The sequence below is a fragment of the Balaenoptera physalus genome (genome assembly GCF_965194825.1).
Source record: "Balaenoptera physalus genome assembly, chromosome: 18".
Classification (NCBI taxonomy): Eukaryota; Metazoa; Chordata; class Mammalia; order Artiodactyla; family Balaenopteridae; genus Balaenoptera; species Balaenoptera physalus.
Window position 1 is genome coordinate 65,443,812 of NC_138899.1, and position 21,167 is coordinate 65,464,978.

Sequence of the window (21,167 nt, forward strand, 5' to 3'; positions counted from 1 at the left end):
AGTGTGATGAAATCTTGCTCTGTCCTGCTTCATCCCACCTGGGATCATCCCTGAGTCCAATGTATCCTGCCCATTAGTCACTTAGACTTAGTAGCCTTCTCAGTTATCAGATTGACTGTAGTTTATCGAAGTGCTTGTGTTCAAGCGACTCTTATTTTACCTAATAATGGCCCCAAAGTGCAAGAGTAGTGATGCTGACAATTAGGAAATGCCAAAGAGAAGCTGTAAAGTGCTTCCTTTAAGTGAAAAGGTGAAAGTTCTTGGCTTTATACGGAAAGAAAAAGAATTGTATGCTGAGGTTGCTAAGATCTAGGGTAAGAACAAATCTTCTATCCTTGAAATTGTGAAGAAGGAAAAAGAAATCTGTGCTAGCTTTGCTGTTGCACCTCAAACTGCAAAAGTTGAGGTCACAGTGCATGATAAGTGCTTAGTTAATACAAAAAAAGACATTAAATTTGAGAGAGAGACCACATTCACAAAACTTTCATTACAGTATATTGTTATAATTGTTCTATTTTGTTATTATTGTTGTTAATCTCTTACAGTGCCTGATTTGTAAATGAAACTTTATCATAAATATGTATGTACAGGAAAAACATAGTATATATAGGGTTTGGTACTATCCAAGGTTTCAGGCATCCACTGGGGGTCTTGCAACAAATACCCCAAGGAGAAGGGAGACAAATGTCTACAAATGGTCAAAAAGCACACGAAAAGAAGCTTGTTGCATTTCAACCCCAAGTGGATATTCTGAGATTCAATCTTGGCCATCCAGGGTTAATGCAGACCCCACAAGGTAAAGGGCACGACTCCCACAGGACTGTCCTTACTTCAGAGGTCAGATCCACTTTGGAGGTCCCAGGCCACCCATACTTCTGACCAACTGGCTATAAATTCAGGGCTTTCCATGACCCCCTTAAGTCCAATAATTCACTGGAATGCCTCACAGAACTCAAGAAAGCTATACTTACAATTAAAATTTTATTATGAAGATTACAGATTAGAAACAACTAATGAAGAGACAGCTGTGGGGAAGAGAAAATAGGAGCGATTGCTAATGGGTTTGGGTTTCTTTGGAGGGTGATAAAGATGTTCTAAAGTAGATGGTGTTGATAGTTGCACTACCTTGTGAACATACTAAAAAACCACTGAAATGTACACTTTAAAAGAATGAATTTTATAGTACGAGAATAATATGTCTATAAAACTGTCAATAGGCTTGGTAAGAGTGAGGAAGTATAATGAAAAAATATCCCATTGAACAATAAGAGCATTAAGAATGAACTTGACAGGCTTCCCTGGTGGCGCAGCGGTGGAGAATCTGCCTGCCAATGCAGGGGACATGGGTTTGAGCCCTGGTCCGGGAAGATCCCACATGCCACAGAGCAACTAAGCCCGTGCGCCACAACTACTGAGCCTGCACTCTAGAGTCCGTGAGCCACAACTACTGAGCTCACACGCCTAGAGCCCGTGCTCCGCAACAGGAGAAGCCACCGCAATGAGAAGTCCGCGCACCGCAACAAAGAGTAGCCCCCGCTCACCGCAACTAGAGAAAGCCCGCGCACAGCAACGAAGACCCAACACAGCCAAAAATAAATAAATAAAATAAATAAATTTATTTAAAAAAGAAAAGAATGAACTTGACATGAAATATCTTAGGCCTATGTAAGGAATCTACAAATCCTGATCTAGGGTCATAATCAAAGACCTAAATAAATGTTTAGGGCATGTTTCCAGATATTTTGAAATATTGTGAAAAGTAAATTCTTCCTAAATTCACATATAAATTTAATAGTATTCCAAAGGATTTTTTTTGAGGAGGATGTGTCAAAAGTAGTATAAAAATATATGAAAGAGGGACTTCCCTGGTGGTCCAGTGGCTAGGATGGCTAGGACTCCACGTTCCCAATGCAGGGGGCCCGGGTTCAATCCCTGGTCGGGGAACTAGATCCCACATGCCGCAACTAAGGGTCCGCATGCTGCAACTAAAAAAGATCCCGTGTGCCACAACTAAGACCCAGGGCAGCCAAATAAATAAATAAATATTTTAAAATATATGAAAGAATATACAATATAGTATAGTATAAAAATATATATGGAAGAAATAAGTCAATGTAAGTTCATCCATTGTAACAAAAGTACCACTCTTGTGGGATGCTGATAATGTGCGGGGGCAGGGGATTTATGGGATCTCTCTGTACCTTCCTCTTAGTTTTGCTGTGAACCGAAAACTTCTCTATAAGTATAGATCGCCCCCGACACAGGGTGGTTCGACTTACAATTTTTTCGACTTTATGAAAGTGCAAAAGCAATAAGCATTCAGTAGAAACCATGCTTAGAATTTTGAACTTTACTCTTTTCCCAGGCTAGCGATCCTTTATCATGATGCTGGGCAGCGAGCTGCAGCTCCCAGCCAGCCTCGTGATCACAATACACTTACAAGCATTCTATACCCAGACAACCATTCTGTTTTTTACTTTCAGGACAATAGTCAATAAATTAATGCTATATTCCACACTTTATTATAAAATAGGCTTTGTATTAGATGATTTTGCCCAACTGTAGGCTAATGCAAGTGTTCTGAGCACGTGTAAGGTAGGCTAGGCTAAGCCACGATGTTCAGTGGGTAGGTGCGTTAAACGCACTTTTTTTTTTTTTAAACGCACTTTTGACTTAACAGTATTTTGAAATTTTTTTTTTTTTAATTTGAGAGACACCTTTTTTTTTTAATTGATTAATTAATTAATTTATTTTTGGCTGTGTTGGGTCTTCGTTTCTGTGCGAAGGCTTTCTCTAGTTGTGGTAAGCGGGGGCCACTCTTCATCGCGGTGCGCGGGCCTCTCACTATCGCGGCCTCTCTTGTTGCGGAGCACAGGCTCCAGGCGCGCAGGCTCAGTAGTTGTGGCTCACGGGCCCAGCTGCTCCGCGGCATGTGGGATCTTCCCAGACCAGGGCTCGAACCCGTGTCCCCTGCATTGGCAGGCAGATTCTCAACCACTGCGCCACCAGGGAAGCCCCAGTATTTTCAATTTATGATGGGTTTATTGGGATGTAACCCCATCGTAAGTCGAGGAAGATCTGTATATATGGAAGAATACATATGTAAAAATAATGGACATTCTGAAAAAGAGGAGAAGAGGTAACATTAAAGATAATATAGTCTTTAAAAAACATACAGAGGAGGGCTTCCCTGGTGGCGCAGTGGTTGAGAATCTGCCTGCCAATGCACAGGACACGGGTTTGAGCCCTGGTCTGGGAAGATCCCACATGCCGCGGAGCAGCTGGGCCCGTGAGCCACAATTACTGAGCCTGCGCGTCTGGAGCCTGTGCTCCGCAACAAGAGAGGCCGCAACAGTGAGAGGCCCGCGCACGGCGATGAACAGTGGCCCCCGCTTGCTACAACTAGAGAAAGCCCTTGCACAGAAACGAAGACCCAACATAGCCATAAATAAATAAATAAATACGTAAAAAAAAAAAAAAACATACAGAGGAGATAAGGGTCATATCAGATACCAAAACACATTATAAAACAATACTGATTAAACGTATAGTATAGGCATAGGACTCACAGACAGAACAACCAATCAGAATGAAAAGTGCAGAAGCAGATTTAAAGTTATTTACAAATTTAGCGTGTATCAATGACAGCATTTCAGTTGAAAAGAGAAAGGATGGATTATTTTATAAGTTTGGGATAATTGCCTAAACAATAGGAAAAAAAAATAAAGTTAGACTCCTACCTCACAGATATAATCAAAAGTTTAGTAGGTTAAAGATTTAAATGTAACAAAAGTTTCTAATGAATCCATTAATTACTAGGAGAAAATAAAGTTTCTCTTAGATTATTTATATAATCTTGGGTACAGAATGTCTTTCTTTTTAGCATTGTAATATAGGCAGAATTATAAAGAAAAAAATTGATACATTTGACTACTTAAAAAAAATCTTTATGCCCAGAAAATTAAATTTAAAGTTAAGACAAACCGGATGAAAACTTGTTAGAGTATATAGAGTTCTAAATGTAGAATACACACAGATGTATGATAAATATATAGACAGGGCTATTAAAACTCAATAATATAAATATTCGAAGTCAGTATCTTATGTTCAGAGGACATGAACAGACATTTCACAGAGGAAGCAATGTACATGGTCAATAAACATTTTTTTTAAAATTCAGTCTCACTAGAAATCAAACAAATGCAACTAAAAACAAGATCCTATTTTTCATCATTAGATCAGCAAAGATGAAAAAGAATTATATACTCAGGGTGACAAGAGTGTGGGAAAGAGCATTCTCAACCACTGTTGGTGGGAATATAAATTGAAACAATTTAGCAATAAGCGTTTTCAAAAATCTTAAATATGTAACTACTCTTTGATGCAGAAATCCTACTTCTAAGAATTTGTCCTAAGGAAATACAAAAAAAGAATTTGTCCTAGGGAAGTAGCCAGTTATTTGTACAAAGATTTATTTGCAAGGACGTCCCTTACACATTGTTTATAAAAGTAATAAAAAAGGAAATAATATAAATGTTTCATAGCAGGATATTGATTAAAGAAGTTATGATATGCCCATACCATAAAATAGTGTGCATCTATTCAATATTTTAATGGTGTATTTATTGACATGGACAATATTTATTACATATTGGTAAGTTAAATTATAACATGGCATGAGTATATTTTATAAAAATTGTAAATGCTACTATATACACTATTTTGGCAAAAGTCTGAAAGAAAATAAACCACCAATGTTGATTCTGGTTTGTTCTGGTGACAGGATTATGGACACTTTTTCATTTATCCCATTTCCATCTTCTCTGTAATTATGTAATAAAATGATGATTAACAAAGAATGACAAAATTCAAAAATCTAAAAGGAAATAAATGGAGAAATAACTATTAAAAAATAAGAGTCCTGAAGACAGAGTCTCTTTGTGACTATATCTCTGAATATAAGTTAGGCTACATGGGTTCTATGAAAAAAAAAAAATCCTCTGGACTTCACTAAACGCTGACCTGAAAGGGAGAGAAGCGTCTGAATGTTCTTTGTGAAATCCCACCTGCACGATGCTATTTTAAAAATTGTACTAATGGTCATAAAGGATCTTGAAAGGTGAAGGCTAAATAAATTACAATGACGGAAACGAATTAGCAAAAAGAATCTATGATCTGGGAATTGTTATGTGTATGATAAATCAACTCAGCAACAAAGGCCTGTTTTTTTTAGATGCAGCCACATAACCCCTGCTGGGGAATTCTTAAGGAGAGCTGCCAAGCTGGCTATTTCATTTCGTGATTTACTCCTCATTTCTTCCAAGAATATTCAGACTGAAATTGGACTGACTGTTGTTATGCATCCTTAAAAAACAAAAATAAATTCTAGCAGAATGGGAGCAAAACTTGGTTCTCTTATTTAACGCATTCAGAGGTCAGTTATAATAAGCAAAGAGACTACTCTTTGTGACAGACAAAAAGATATGGGACCAAACAGACGTAAGGGAGAGTTTTTTCCTCCCACAAATGTGTGTATGATATGTGCAAAGTGCATAAAGCGAGCCCTGGGATAGTCCAATAGCGCACTCGTTACTCTGGGCATTTTCCACTACATTTACCTTTTATATGCTGTGCCTTAACCTACACAAAATGTAGAGAAATCTGCATGATTTGGTTATTTATTATTTGACTATGCGGTTAATGAGGTCTCCTGGTGTCTTAGGTTGGGCACCAGGAAATAGACTCTGAGACAGAGATTTGTGGGTGGGAAGTCTATTGGGAACAACACCTATAAGGGAGCCAGGGGAACAGGACAGGGGCAGAAGTTTGGGCTCAGCTGACCTCATGGGAAGCTCAGGAGGTGGGATGGCTCTTCCGAGTTGTCTCATGTTGAGGCAAGAGGGCTGGATCTTTGTACGCTCTTCCACTTGTACCTATCACTCACCTCTTTGGAAAGGGGCCTAACCTTAAGAAAGGCTGCTTCCTTCAGGCAAGTCCTTGAGAGGGCTCAGCTGAAAGCCATCAGCAGCCCACACTTCCGGCACCTGGGGGTCTCCAACCTGAAGGGGGATCTAGGCTGGGTGCTATGGACTGAATGTTTGTGTCCCCCCTTTTCCAAATTCGTATGTCAAAACCATAATTCCCAATGTGATGGCACTTGGAGGTGGGACATCTGGGAGGTAGTTAGGGTTAGATTAGGTCATGAGGGTGAAGCCCCCATCATGGGATTAATGCCTTTATAAGAAGAGGAGGAGACACATGAGATCTCTCTCTGTGTGAACGAACCAAGGAAAGGCCATGTGAGAACGTAACCAGGAAGAGAGCTCTCACCTGTACCTGGCCAAGCTGACACCCTGATCTCAGACTTCCAGCCTCCAGAAACCTGAGAGATAAATGTTTGTTGTTTAAGCCACAGTGGTAATTAGTTTTGGCAGCCTGAAATTTTTAAGATACTGGGCATTGCAGCGAACACTACAGACGGTAATACCCTGACTTCTATTAACAGTGGAACATTTCTCAACTCTGTCCTGCTCAGGTAAAACGTGAGAGGCAAATTAATAGTTGAAGGTAGAATTCTTAAGAAAGCAGTTCTGCATTTTAATCAAAAAGTATTTATTTGACTTCGAGAATGGTAAAGTAGGAGTAATTGTTACTCTCCACCTCTTGCCCTGTTATCAATCCAGGTTATGTAGTAAGTTATTCTGTTAATAAAGAAGTGAACTTAGTATCCAAGAGAAAAATTTGAATTATATTTGTTTCCCTCTGTTTCTGTGACTGTCACTTTTCTATCTTATTTGGAAGACTAAAAAGGCCACTTAGGGACTTCCCTGGTGGCGCAGTGGATAAGACGCCGCACTCCAAATGCAGGGGGCCTGGGTTCGATCCCTGATCAGGGAACTAGATCCCACATTCATGCCGAAACTAAGAGTTTGAATGCCACAGCTAAGGAGACCGAGTGCCGCAACTAAGGAGCTGGCAAGCTGCAACTAAGGAGCCCGCCTGCCACAGCTAAGACCTGGTACAACCAAATAAATAAATAAATAAATTAATTAATTAAAAAAATAATTTTAAAAAGGCCACTTAGGGTAGGCTGCTTACATTTAATAATAAATAGTGAAAAATTTTTTGTTTGTCTTTCTTTTTTCTTTTATTGGCCATACTGCTCAGCTTTGGAGATCTTAGTTCCCTGACCAGGAATTGAACCTGGGCCCCAGCACTGAAAGTGCCAAGTCCTAACCACTGGACCTCCAGGGAATTCCCAATAGTGAAAAAGCTTTGATTTGAGTTTTATCTTGAAAAGTGAAATAAAAATTGTTAAAGTGTATTTACTTTATATTTACCAAAATGTAGGCTATAATGATAACTACAGGCTTACTCTTAGAACTAAGAACAAGTCAAATGACTGACTGGAATTTTTGGACATAATTTTTTCCAACAAAATCTTATAATAGCACAAGTGACATTTTTCCTTTGTATTTTATTTGTGCAGCATGAAAATGAAGATGGACATTTAACAAAATGCTTGAGGGTTTTATTAATTTTCCCACAGTCTCTCAGTCCTTTAGTTAAAACTCATGGGGAGTTGAACTCATCTTTGGAAACATCTCTGCTGTCTTAGTTCTTCTGGATGTTTCTCTCTAGTTGTGGGCATTTCCACTTGGACATCCAAGAGACATATCAGTCTTCACGAGTCCAAAACAGACCCTTGGTTCTCAATTTTCCCTGCCCCTTCCCCACCTCTACTCCATTTTCTCTCCTCCAGCTGCCCAAGACAAATATTAGGAATTATCCTTGATTTCTTTTTTTTTTTTCTTCTCTCACATGCAACATCCAATCCATCAGCAAGTCCACCTGGCTCTGCACCCCCAACCTGACTCCTCACCACCTCCACTGCTTCCTTCCAGAGCCAGCCACCATCTACACCTGCCCAACCAACTTCACCACCTTCCTAATGGTCTCCCAGCTTCTACTCTTTGTCCCTACAACTACTCTCCACAGAGCAGCCAGAGTGATTTTTAAATGTATTCATTTTAATTAGGTACAACATTTACATGGTTCGAAGTTCAACACACTATAAAAAGATAGGCCCAGAGAACTCTATAACTTACTCCTGCATCCCTCACCCCAACTCTCTAATGATATTTATTTCCATTGGTATCTTTTTTTTTTTTAATCCTTCCAGGATTTTTAAGGCAAATGCAAGCATATGCAAATATATCTCTCACCTTATTACATAAAAGGTAGCCTACTATAGAGACTATTCTACAGTGTTCTATATCTTGCTTTTTTTCACTTACCAATACATCCTAAAGCTCTTTTCATATTAGCACATAGAGATCTTCCTTATTTGTTTTTCCCACTGCTTATCATACCATCGTTTATTTAACCAGGTACCTTTTGCTGAACAAATAATGCAACAATGAAAAACTTCATACAGGTGTCATTTCATACATGCGGAGCTGCATCTATGGGATAAAATCACAGAAATACAGTTGCAAAATCATGTATTTTAGTGTATTTGCCAGTTTCAAAATGAAAATTTTAGAGATAAATCTGATTGTCACTTGCCCTGCTTAAAGGCCTCCCCCAATTCCCCATCCCAATCAGAATAAAAACAAAAAGCACTGAGACCCACAAGGCCATCCCTAATCTTAATCCTAAACAAGGCCTTTGCTTACCTCTTCAATGTCAATGTCTTTTCCCCTCTTTCACTGTGGACTAAGCTCATTGGCCTTCTTTCATCAATCTCATAAAATTATCTTTCGTGAGACGTGCAATTTCACTTTGTAGTTGATTTCCATTGTGTTTGGACTGTATTGTCAAATATGTGTAAAAATCCAGTCATCAGCTCTAGACTTGACAAAGAAATTGACCCTAGAAGGGGAGAATAGATGTTAATGTTTAATGGGGATGGGTATTTATAAGCAGTCATTTGATAAGTAAACGTTTCTAAGTTATGATGAATTTTACTCTCCTTCATAACTTCAAACTTCAGGGATTCAGATAATGAATGCTGAGATAATGAGGACTTTCTATCATTCTGTAGCTGTGTGACCACAGATCCCAGACACATAAAGGTGGAAGTCTATCCTTACATAGAAATCCAACACGGTCGGAAAAGAACAGTGGGCTGGAAATGGCAAGCGCTGTGTTCTGCCACTAAGTAAGCTGTGGGAGCTTAGGCAGGCCATTTCATCTTTCTCTGCCTCATTTTATATGTATGAAAAGGAAGAAAATGGAATTCATCATGAGTCTCAACCTTTTCACTCCCCAGGGATTCCTTTTATTACCCCCACTCATTTTTATAATACGTTGAGAAATTTTATCTACCGAAAGTTATTTGTTATAATTTATGTTACCATGTTCATTGTTCACTGTTAGCATGTTCATTGTTAATTTATCAACACTATATATAATTTTGAATTCTGCTTAGCATTAAATAATCAGCTGCTGTTGGTTGACCCAAAGCAAAGGAGTTCATATTTTCATTTGCCTGTGTAGCTCTATCTTGTTTAATTCCTAAGGCTGGGAATCTCAGGACCTACATGACTGTAAGTTTCTTTACCAGTCTGGGAGTCAACATCATGTATATAATCATCTAGTCCAGAGGATTTTTATTTTTATTTTAAAATTTTTTATTATTTATTTATTTATATTTTCGCGGCACTGGGCGGCTTGTGGGATCTTAGTTCCCTGACCAGGGATTGAGCCCGGCCCTTGGCAGTGAAAGCATGGAGTCCTAACCACTAGACTGCCAGGGAATTCCCTAGTCCAGAGGATTTTTAGATGGTGCCCCACAGAGCCCTGGGGCTCAGAGCTGAAGTGAGGGTAGGGAAGGAGGAGGCGAAGCAAGGAGTCTTAGGGCCCCCACACCTATTTTATCTAGAGTACCTCCACTTTTTTTCTGTCCTGTATATTGTGTTCTGCCTAGGATTTTGTTTGAAGAAAGGGTTTAAACTATTAAAAATAATTTGAAAAATACATCAATCAAACTCTATTGTATAGAGGAAGATAATGAGGCTCAGAAAAGTTCAATGAAATTTGCCCAAGGTTACAGAGCTAATTAATGGCCAAATACTCATTCAGTCAATCAACACATACTTATTGAACATTGTGGAAATAAAAATTATAAATATAAAACTTTGATTCAGCCTTGGTCTAAAAACAATCTATGGGTCACCATGATGTTTGATCAGAAGCATTAGGATAAAAGAATCTTCTTTTCTTTTTTTAATTCAATGGTTTTTTTTTTTTTGGCCACGCCCCATGGCTGGCGGGTTCTTAATTCCTCCACCCGGGATCGACAGTGAAAGCGTGGAGTCCTAACCACTGGACCACCAGGGAATTCCCTAAAGAATCTTATTTTCATGAACTGGTGGAGAATTGACATTAATGTGCATGCTACTCCTGTTTGGTAAGAAAAGGAAGAGAGGGCAGAAGAATATCTGCATACTGGTGACCGTGGGAGAGCAATGAACAAAGAGTCCTGTTAGAAGACAGGCCAGGTGGGGTAAAGGTCTTATTTCAGTTTAAATTCCTAAGGGTTCTGTCTCTGACTGTCACACTATTGCTATTTTTTAGTGTCACAGAGGAGGAGCCAAGAGCCCTGCGTCTCCAAGATTACCTATAAGGTTTTTATTTCATTTCCCAAATTAAGCATGTTATTACCTCTAAGCTTGGAAAAACCTGTGGCTATGGGAAATGTGTTAATTTAATCTATAAGATATATTTGTAATAAAAGTCAATTGATTGAATTTGTTCAACTTAAGCTGGTAATAAATTCTCTGGCCTTATGATAGTTTACCTATGACGGGGTGTTAGGTATGTTCTGTTTTTAGGCCAAAAACTACAGACTCTCTGGTTCTAGCTTTCTCCCTGCAAACTATTTGAAATAAAGCGTGTCTTTGGCAGATTCAAAGACAAATGTACCACAAAGCCTCATTCTTTCTCAGCACCAATCAAGTCAGCCATTCTTCTAGGCATTGAGGATACAGCAATGAACATGTGGAAAGAGTTTCCTGCTTCCATGGACCAGAATTGGTTCTCTTGGTTTCTGGTCCAATGCTGTTTCTGGTACACTATGCAGACTGAAGACTCATTCTGCTCTTTTGCAAATACTTGTCATTACAGAGTGTGCTTATGTCTCCCCCATGTTATTTATTCATTTATTCCACAAATATTTATTGAGTAGCTTCTATTACCAGATTATGCTAAGTGCTAGGCATCCTGATATGAATTAGCTCTCAAGGTGCTCACAGACCTATGGAACATAGACTTGTAAACAAATTTCAAACCAGCATAATAAGTATGATAGAGGGAGAGGAACAAGGTACAGACACACTACACAGCTGGAACTGATTAACTCCCTCTGGCATGATATCCAAACTTGGATTTGAAAGGTTAATAGAGGTTTCCCTCTATTCCACCAATGACGGTGGGAGTAGGAATGGCATATACAAAGGTACAGAAGAAACAAGAGAGAACATGCACATTCTCAGAACTATCTGCTGTTTGGTATTGATGGAGTTTGAAGCACAAAGTGGACAGGAGGCAGGAAATTGATGGACTCTCTATGTAATGGCCTCTGTTTTCTCTGTGAGTGAAGAGAGACAGCATTTTTGGAGACTAAGGGAGGCAGAGGCTGGTAGGAAGTTTGAAGAGAGGTTTAAAAGAGCTGCTGAATTGTTTATAAAATAGAAAGGATTAGGGAAAAAACAGAAGGTCCATTCATGGGAGACTGGCCTGATAGATTATAGTTCACTCATGCAATGGAATACTATGCAGCCAGGGAAAAGATATAGATACTGATATGAAAAGATCTACAAGATATCTTACTTAGTGAAAAGAAGCAAGATGCAGAAATGTGTATACTACTTTAACTTTTGTGTAAAAGGCAGTAGGAAATTAAAAATATTTCCTTACATGCATAAAATATCTCTGGAAGAATGCATGAGAAAGAGGTAGCTTTGGTTGCTCATGGTAAGGGAAGCTTGATGGCTGGGTTACATTGTAGGGGGGAACACTTTACACCGTGTAGTTTTTATTTATTTATTTATTTGGTTGCACTGGGTCTTAGTTGTGGTAGGCGGGCTCCTTAGTTGCAGCACATGGGCTCCTTAGTTGTGGCATGTGAACTGTTAGTTGCAGCATGCATGCGGGATCTAGTTCCCTGACCAGGGATCGAACCCAGGCCCCTGCATTGGGAGCATGGAGTATTATCCACTGTGCCACCAGGGAAGTCCCCTACACTGTATAGTTTTGAATTTTGGATCACAGTGATGTGTTATCTATTCAAAAATAATTTAAAAGTGAAATCTCTAAAATCTTTTTAATAAAATGAAAAGGAATAGTTTCTTAGGACAATGGAAGATAAAACTAAATTTTGGCGTCAAGGCTATGTTCCTCTGGAACCTGGTACTTATGCCTAACTTGAGGAAATGCAAAGGGGAATCTTTATTTTCATTAGCGGAGCCTATTTGAGAAAGGTGATTTGGTTGAATCATGGGGATCAGAGCTGTAGAGAGTCTATAGAAAAACCTAACCAAGGCTTCTGGCTTGGCTTCTTGCAGCCCAGGGTCTCCAACCATGGCTTCTGCAGCTTATTTACAACATCTCTTTGGTTACATCCAAGCAGCCCCTCAAATTCCTTTACTGCACTTCTTGGTGCAAAACCATATTGGTACAAAGTGAATTAAAACAGAACTTTGCTCTTCAGGAGCTAGGAAGTTAAAGGACCCTGATTATTTCGTAATGCATGAACAAATAACGAACAGGACTAATTTTTGCGTGTGGATTGTTGAATCTGGTTCATTCTCTCACAAGCAAACCCTTTTATCTCTAAGCAAGTATATAAAGAAATGTTCTGGGTGTCCGACAGCAAGCCTGTGAAGTACTGTCTACAGGCCACATAACATCAGGGAATGAGGATGCAGGGATGACCAATCTGTCATCCCTGGTGTCTGGGACCACACGGGGCAATGACAGAGACATGAAGAGAACATTGGAATAAAATGTGGTCCTTGCTATCAGGGAGGCATGAATGGAATTCTGTGGGAGCCCAGAGGTAGGAGCAAGTAACTCTGCTTGGAAAGAGTTAGGAAGGGTTTCATGGAGGAGAAAATATGTAACCCAAGTCTTAAATAAGGAGTTGAAGTTGAAGGAGGTTGAGAAAGACATTCCAAGCAGGGAGAATACAGTGGGCAAAGGCAGTGAAGATCAGAATAACATGGTGTGTTCATGGGACACCAAGCAGCTTGCTCTGACTCCATGGCAGCTGCTTTTCAGGGAGTGGCAAGTGTCCGGGCTGGAAAGGAAGGTCTGGACAGGGTTATAAAATGTCTTGCGTGCCTGGCGAACAAGTTTAGACTTTGTCGTGTCAGTAAAACGCCATGTTCTCAGTCAACAGGCTAATTCGGTACTTTGCCATTACTCTCTAACCTGTTTTAAGCAGGTCGTCCTTCTGTTGGCTTCCATACTCTTGTTGGACACAGAACAGGGATGTGGAAGGCAGGCTGGTAAACAGTGTTATCTTCCCCGTTCTTCCTTTTTATTCTTCTCTCACATCTAATTAGTCATCAAAGTCTATTCTGTCACAAATGCTTTCTTTGTTTTTTCCTTGCATCAACCATTTAGTAAGCATTTACCTGTGGCAGGTACTGGGCTAAAGGCTTTATACACACCATCTTATTCAACCTTCAAATAGCCCTGTGAGGTCACGTTTTAGTCAGTGTTCTTGGTAGCAGGCAGCAGATGTCTTAAGTAGAAAAGCAATTTACTGGAAAGTTATCAGGCAACTCACAGAATTTATAGGAAGGTGGAGGACTAAGTTCAGGGAAGAGCCAAGGGAAGAAGCAGAGCACAAAGTTGGGATCCAACCTCAGCTACAATTCCCAGGACATGCCCCGCCATGCCTCTGGATGCTAATCTCACCACAGAGACTTCGAAGATTCTCAAGCTGACCACAGTGCCTTTGCATCACTACCCCCCAGCACAGAGAGGAGGGAGAGCATCAACTGGCTCTACTCAAAGCATGAGGAACGGCTTCTCTTTTGTGGCTTCCAATCCCATTGGGATTCATTCAAATTAGGAAGGATGTCTAGACAATGCACTTCAAAAACGACAAACACCCATGAGTGCATTTTGTAGATGAGGGAATAGCCTTATAGCAGGTAGGTTAGGTAGTCAAGTAACTCAGCTAGTCAGTGGGGGAGCCAGGCTTGGAGCCCGAGTCAGCTTGTTTGCAAAGCCCACGGTGTGATGCAGTCCTCTGCATTGCCTTCTCTAAACCATCCCAGCTCCATTTCACAGCCCACACATCAGTCCACGCTCCCGTCACCTCGTCTGCATTACCGCCTCCTACCTGATCTCCCTGCTTTGTGCTCCCCCGTCTCAGTTCATTCTCTACACAGTTGCTAAGATAATATTTTTTGAGTACCATCCACATTACATCAACCACTTGTTTAAAAATCCGTGACTCGGGCTTCCCTGGTGGCGCAGTGGTTAAGAATCCGCCTGCCAATGCAGGGGACACGGGTTCAAGCCCTGGTCCGGGAAGATCCCACATGCCGCGGAGCAACTAAGCCCGTGCGCCACAACTACTGAGCCTGCACTCTAGAGCCTGCGAGCCACAACTACTGAGCCCACGAGCCACAACTACTGAAGCCCACACGCCTAGAGCCCGTGCTCTGCAACAAGAGAAGCCACAGCAGTGAGAAGCCCACGCACCGCTCGCCACAACTAGAGAAAGCCCTCGGGCAGCAACAAAGATCCAACCCAGCCAAAAATAAATAAATAAATTAATTAATTAATTTAAAAAAAAAAAAAAAAAAAAAAAAAATCCGTGACTCACCCCTTCGAGAGCCTTTCCTGATTAATATCATTCCACGCCGATCACTCAGTAATCAGTGAAATAACGTTGCTACAGTGCTATCACAGATGCATAATTTATACTATACTAGGTTATATTATGCATAGTCTCTAGCTATTCCATTGATGTGTGACTCTGCTAAGGTCAGAGAGCCTGTCTTCTGATGCTTTTGCAACTCTAATAACAGATACTAGCATCTAACACCTTGACTGTCTTCTAATTGAATCCTGGGGCCCTCCAGGAGAGTTGTGGTACTATCATCAATGTTATTATTTGCAGAGCACTTCTCATTGGCGAATTCATTATTAGCTTCCCTGACATTTCCCAATTGCTTCCTGTGTTTCTCTGCCATATACACTGTGCCCTACCTAGACTAAGTGTGTTACAAAATTGCTAATAATGCTAACAATTTTATTTCAGCTTTTGGAAATGTTTCTTTACTCCACCCCCAGATACTGTAAGTTGAGGAAAGGTAAAAAGTGGTATATTTTTTCTTTGAGCTGGGAGGTGAGAGGAAATATTATTTAGAGCATGTCCCTCCTTTCCAATTAGGAATAATAAAGGTTATATAAACATGGAGCACCACATGCAATTAGGGAATCTGCCTGGCCAGGTGACCAGCTTGAGGTTCCTATAGGAAAGCCTCTTGCCTGGTTCCTGAATTGCTTTCATATGGCAGAGGGCATCATTACAACTAATAATGCTCTGGACTCTCAAAAACCTCTAGATCCCTCTAAATCCAGATCAAGGAGGCCAAGGACCGGAGCACTGTAGGTGTTTTACCTCCCACCTGCCTGTGCTCCAGTCTCTAGCAACATTTTTTGAAGACTTGTCTCTTTCTTGAGTTTACGACATCAGAAGAGGTCATACCTACACACACAGCACAAAACTTGAGGATCGCTCCCACCAGTAGAATGAACAAAACTCAGAATTTATTTAAACAATATTCATATATGCTGTGGTCTCTTCATAGACGTCAAGAGGAAGGATAAAAAGGTTAGGGTTTCTGTCTTCAAGGGGTTAACCTTCTGTATGGGGAGACAAATCTATTAAACATACAATTGATGAATAAGGGGATGAGGCAATAAAGTAAGTCTATACTGGGGATAAGAATGGCACATGGAAGGGAGTAATCCACTCTGTTTGGTGGTGGGGCGGGGGTGTGGATACCCAGAGGCCTTACAGAGTATGAAACGCTTGAGCTAAGACTGAGGAAAGAGTAAGAATTTGCCAGACAGATGAAGTGGGGAAGAACATTCTAGGAAGAGAGCAGAGAGGTGTACCATGGGACGAAAGGCTTAGGTTATTATCAGGTATCTTGGATTCTGAAGATGCTTATTCAGCACCCATTCTTTCCTTCTCTGCAAATTTCCTAGACAGGGGGTTGAGTGTAACTGACCTCACTCCCGGCTCCAGGGATGGGTCTTGATTGGCCTTAGCCAGCTGGCATAATCCATTCCCCTGTCATAGCTGGTTCCCAGAAAGGCAGGTCCTCCAGGCCTAAGAAAATCAGCCATGGCATTCCTCAGGTATATTAGTTCAGGGCTGGATATGTCCAATCAGAAAGAAGCCCAGGACTTTGGCTTGATGGTTGGGGAAGAGGAAGCATGTAAACCTGAGAGCTGCTAGTTTCCACTTTGTTACTTCAAGGGGAGCCAACCAGAGGAGAAGGATGTCACATGGAGCTAAGGGAATTGCAGAGAAATGGAGCCAAATGACCTGAACAAATTCCGACCGGAGATTAAGTGGAGCCTTGTGTTCCCTTCATTCTTTGAAAGATCAAGTCGGATTTTTTGTTACTTGCAACTAAAATCATTCTACCTGACGCAGTGTCACTGAGTTTGAGGTTGGAGGGGGTAGAGGGTGGGGAATGAATGGGCTGGAGAGGTAGGCATGGGCCAGACGATGAGTATAGTTTCAACTCGAGAGACAGGGAAAGCTCTCAAAGGTTTCAGGCCACATTAGGGAGTAACAGGATCTGATGTGAGTTTTACAAAGATTTCTCCAGCAGCGATGAGAAGCGTGGCTTCAGGGGAACACGTCTGGGGCCGTGAGAACAGGAAACCATGACACATTGCCGCTTCCTTCATCATTCCATTCAAGGGTGTATGTTCTAGCTCCTTTTTGCACAAATCTCAAACGGGAATCAAATTTTTAAAAATACTTAATCTGTGAACATACGAAATAGGATATAAATTCTTCAGGATTTTATACCTGGGAAGTAAGGATGTATGTTTTAGATGCCCACAAAATTCTTTAGGGATTGAATGTAGGAGATCAAAGTTAGGGTTTTACTATTTGGGTTATCAGTAATATGTTGGCCTCCTTCTGTTTCTCGGTAGAACTTCCAATTTGTTCTATATTCCCTCTTAACTCTTTTTATTTATTTGTCAGTGCAGTCTTTTTTTCTCATTGTTTTGAGTTTTTTGTTTTTGCTTTTTTCTCCCTAGAGACAGGATGGCAGTTGAAGAAAGAAAAACGTTGAGTCAATTGGCACAAAAGCCCTTTTCCCATGGTATCTCTTCTCTTGAGGGGAATTAACCTGATCCTAACCAATTTTACTCAAGAGGAGGCATCTTTGATAACAAATATTTGTCCCAATCTCTTTGGCCTCCAGTTATTAATTGCCAAGTAAATTCTATTGATAGGAGCCATGTGCGTATGTGACTCTGTTTCATTTCACTGGAAACTGTTCTGTAAAGATATTAAGATTTAGTTAATCTTTCTGCTTGCTTGTCATTGCTGAGCTTCCTCTTCATGCCTTGCACTGTGCTTGATACTGGGGACAGTACAATAGGAGAGGAAAGCTGAGTCTCTGCTTAAAAAGGGCTTGTAGTATAAATTCTGATGATGGGAAGTGCTTTTCCTAAAAACAAGTCAATGAGGCCTAAGCAATAACAGTGGTTCATATCTAAGATGGCTGTGTTATATTGATCCTTAAACTTATGAGAGGTTTTAAAAAGCGTGATCAGACATATACAAAGAGTTTCAGATGCCATTCTGCCAGGACTCCAGTGACATTAGAATTTTGGTCATTGACCACTGACTTTCAGTCAAGGTCTTTGCGGATAAAGATGATCTCATTCTTTGTTAACAGAATCGTTTCTCTCCCTCATGTGCATAATTTTAGATGGAAAATGGAGCCAAAAGCAGGTACTTGTAGAAAAATGTGTTATCCCCCAAAGTTGCCACAGCACACAAAATGTCCATTCTGTAAAGAACTGTAGTTATATGTGAGAGTTAGAGATTGTTTCCTCCAAATGAATAAACCATTTTGCCCAAATGGCAATAAATTTCACCTCTTCCCCATTTCACTATTTCCTATGGGCGATATTCATTCTCCAAAGTTCCCATTTAATTCCTTCTTACACTTTTTTTTTCTTTTTTTTGGCCGTGCCATGTGGCTTGCGGATCTGCGGATCTTAGCTCCCCAACTAGGGACTGAACCTGGGCCCTCGGCAGTGAAAGTGCCGAGTCCCAACCACTGGACCACAAGGGAATTCCCCCTTCATACATTCTTTTAAACATTATTTGATGTAGGAGATTTACAGCAAAACTGACTGCATACTTGTGCACCAGAACCCGAGCATAGTCCTGACCTTTATTTTTAAACCAAAATCTTTTCACATCAACTCCTCTTCTCTGCTTGCTCACTGGACTCTAGAGCCAGTGACCCTCTAATGATAAAACCAAGATATGAACCAAATTGAGCTCTGTCCTTGACTTTGCAAGGGAGTTAATCACATCCAGAGCCTGGCTCAGAGCAGGCACTGAACAAATATTTGCTGGATAAAAGAGTAAATGAAGATAATGTCTAAGGAGTTGTGAGTTAGTTTGAGTTTTCTTGAGCTAAACTGAGGACTCTGGCAGATTTAAGACCCTTGAATGACAAGCTGAGGAGGTTATATTCTCATTTTTGCTTTCAGTCAGCAAGTTTTTGAGACCCACCCTGCTCTAGGAATAATAGTCTCACTTCCTCTTGACCAAAGGCACTTGGGGTTCCTCTGCTCTTGGGTTCCTAAGGAGCGAGTTCACTGGTCAGTCCCTGCCGCTTGCTTCAGCCCAGGTCAGGGCTAGTGTAAGGGCGGGTCTGCAGTGGCATCAAAGTTATTAGTAAAGAGAAAGCCAAGAAGGAACAGAAACATACACTCTCTTCCTCCTTCTCTTTTCTTTCACTATTTCACCCTAACTGTCACCATTTCCCTAGAGTGGGTTCCCCCTCCCACTTCATTCTACCCTGTCCTCCTAGTTCCTCTGCAGAAAATTCCAGCAGAGTTGGTTTTCCTTTGAAATATAGATGACCCTAATTCCTGTTTATTGCTGGCAGGAATGCAAAATGGTACAGCCACTTTGGAAGACAGTTTGGCAGTTTCTTACAAAAATAAACATACTCTTAGCATACAATCCAGCAGTCTGGCTTCTTGGTATTTATCCAAAGGAGTTGAAAACTTAAGTCCACACAAAAACCTGAACACGGATGTTTACAGCGGCTTTATTGATAATTGCCAAAACGTGGAAGCAACCAAGATTCAGTAGGTGAATGGTACATTCAGACAATGGAATATTATTCAGACAATTCAATATTATTCAGTGCTAAAAAGAAATGAGCCATCAAGACATGAAGGAACTTTAAAAAACACGTTACTAAGTGAAAGAAGCCAATCTGAAAAACCTGCACACTGTATGACTCCACCTATACGACATTCTGGAAAAAGCAAAACTATGGAGGCAATAAAAAGATGAGTGGTTCCTGGGGTTGGGCGGTGGGGAGGGTGAATAGGCAGAGCACAGATGACTTTTAGGACAGTGAAACTATTCTGTATGATACTATAGTGATGGATACATTTCATTATATTTTTTATTTTTATTATTATTATTTTTTTGGCCGCACTGCACGGCTTGTGGGATCTTAGTTCCCCGACCAGGGATCGAACCCACACCCTGGGAAGTGAAAGCAGGGAGTCTTAACCACTGGACCGCCGGGGAATCCCCTATACATGCCATTACATGTTTGTCCAAACCCATAGAATGTACACCACCAAGAGGGAACCCTAAGTTAAATGATGGACTTTGGGCGATAATGATGTGTCATTGTAGGTTCACCAGTTGTAACAAAGGTACCACTCTGGCAGGGGAGGCTGCGCGTATATGGGGACAGGGGAGATATGGGAAATCCCTGTACTTTCTGTTCAATCTTGCTGTGAACTTAAAATTGCTCTAAAAAAATAAAGTCTATTAAAAACATACATAGATGGGTAGTTAGATGATACAGCTGTAGATGTAGATATAGATACAGATATAGATATATAGATACAGATATAGGTATATATATAGAAATGAACTTTACTTCAGACCTTTGAGTACATGAAAACCTATTTTTAGCCCAAGGTTTCCTGGGCTAAAGAGGAGTGGGGAGGATTGAAGAGGAAGATTAAGGAAAAAGCCTTGCAAAAGACTTGTGCTTGCATCCAGCACAGGTAAGCAGGCGAAAAATCACAGGCTGTTTTCTGTTACTCAATGGGCCACCCCCCCACCCAAAAAAAAAAAGAGACATTGGTCTGATCAGAAACATTAGGTGCTACCAGTGGAAGAGCATGCAGGCTGGCTAGTCTCTCATTCTGGGAAAGGAAAGGCAATGGGAGATGGGCCCCGTGGTTGGAGACCCAGCCCTCTGTATCTCGGATCACTTTTCCTGTACCCTTCCATTGGATTCCCAGGTCTGTGGTTCCCAGATTACCCTAGACACCAAGGGCCACCTGCATTAGAATCACCTGAAACGCTTTATAAAAAGTCAGATTCTCAGGTCAAGCTCCCAGAAAACCAAATTCAGCCATTCAGGGATAGGATCCAGGAATTTTCCAGAAGTTCCCAAGGTACTCAAGTGCAGCCGGGTTTCAGAAGCAAAAAACCCTAGTTGCCGAGGGGGTCCTAGTGCCTGCTGCTGGGAAGGGAATGGGGAAGGAAGGGAGGGGGAAAACAAATGGAGGGATGTTTATCTGATGTTCCTGGATGTAATTTAAAAGATATTCTTCTGGAGAAGCATCATTCGTCATGGAAGTCCTATGCCAGGACTGCTAGTTTTGCACTGGAGGGATTTTGTGAGCCTGCCTGGGACCCACCAATGCATATCTGAGTCAGCAAGAAAATTCAGAATTCAAAACAATGAATGCTAGACTTCCAATAAGTGTGGACTTCCAATACAGATGGAATCTCTATTCTCAGATTTTTGCCCTTTGAAAAGTTGGGACTTCTGCTGCAAGATGTTGTGGCCCTGACTTGTGACCCAGTTCTGATCATTAGA

General features: G+C 40.8%; 1 long non-coding RNA gene across 4 annotated transcripts in view; it reads right to left on the reverse strand.

Moving 5' to 3' along the window:
• LOC309647303 overlaps nt 1-21,167 on the reverse strand; it is a 47,602-nt gene that overhangs the window by 13,966 nt on the left and 12,469 nt on the right. Inside the window, exons 2-4 of one of the 4 annotated variants that reach the window (XR_014255927.1) lie at nt 8,679-8,874; nt 8,298-8,465; nt 6,331-6,382 (exon numbers count right to left, since the gene is read on the reverse strand). This is a non-coding gene — a long non-coding RNA (uncharacterized lncRNA). Of the gene's footprint in view, nt 1-1,293; nt 6,383-7,457; nt 8,466-8,678; nt 8,875-21,167 lie in introns of those variants that run through there. The other 3 variants (XR_014255929.1, XR_014255928.1, XR_014255930.1) reach the window with 3 other exon arrangements.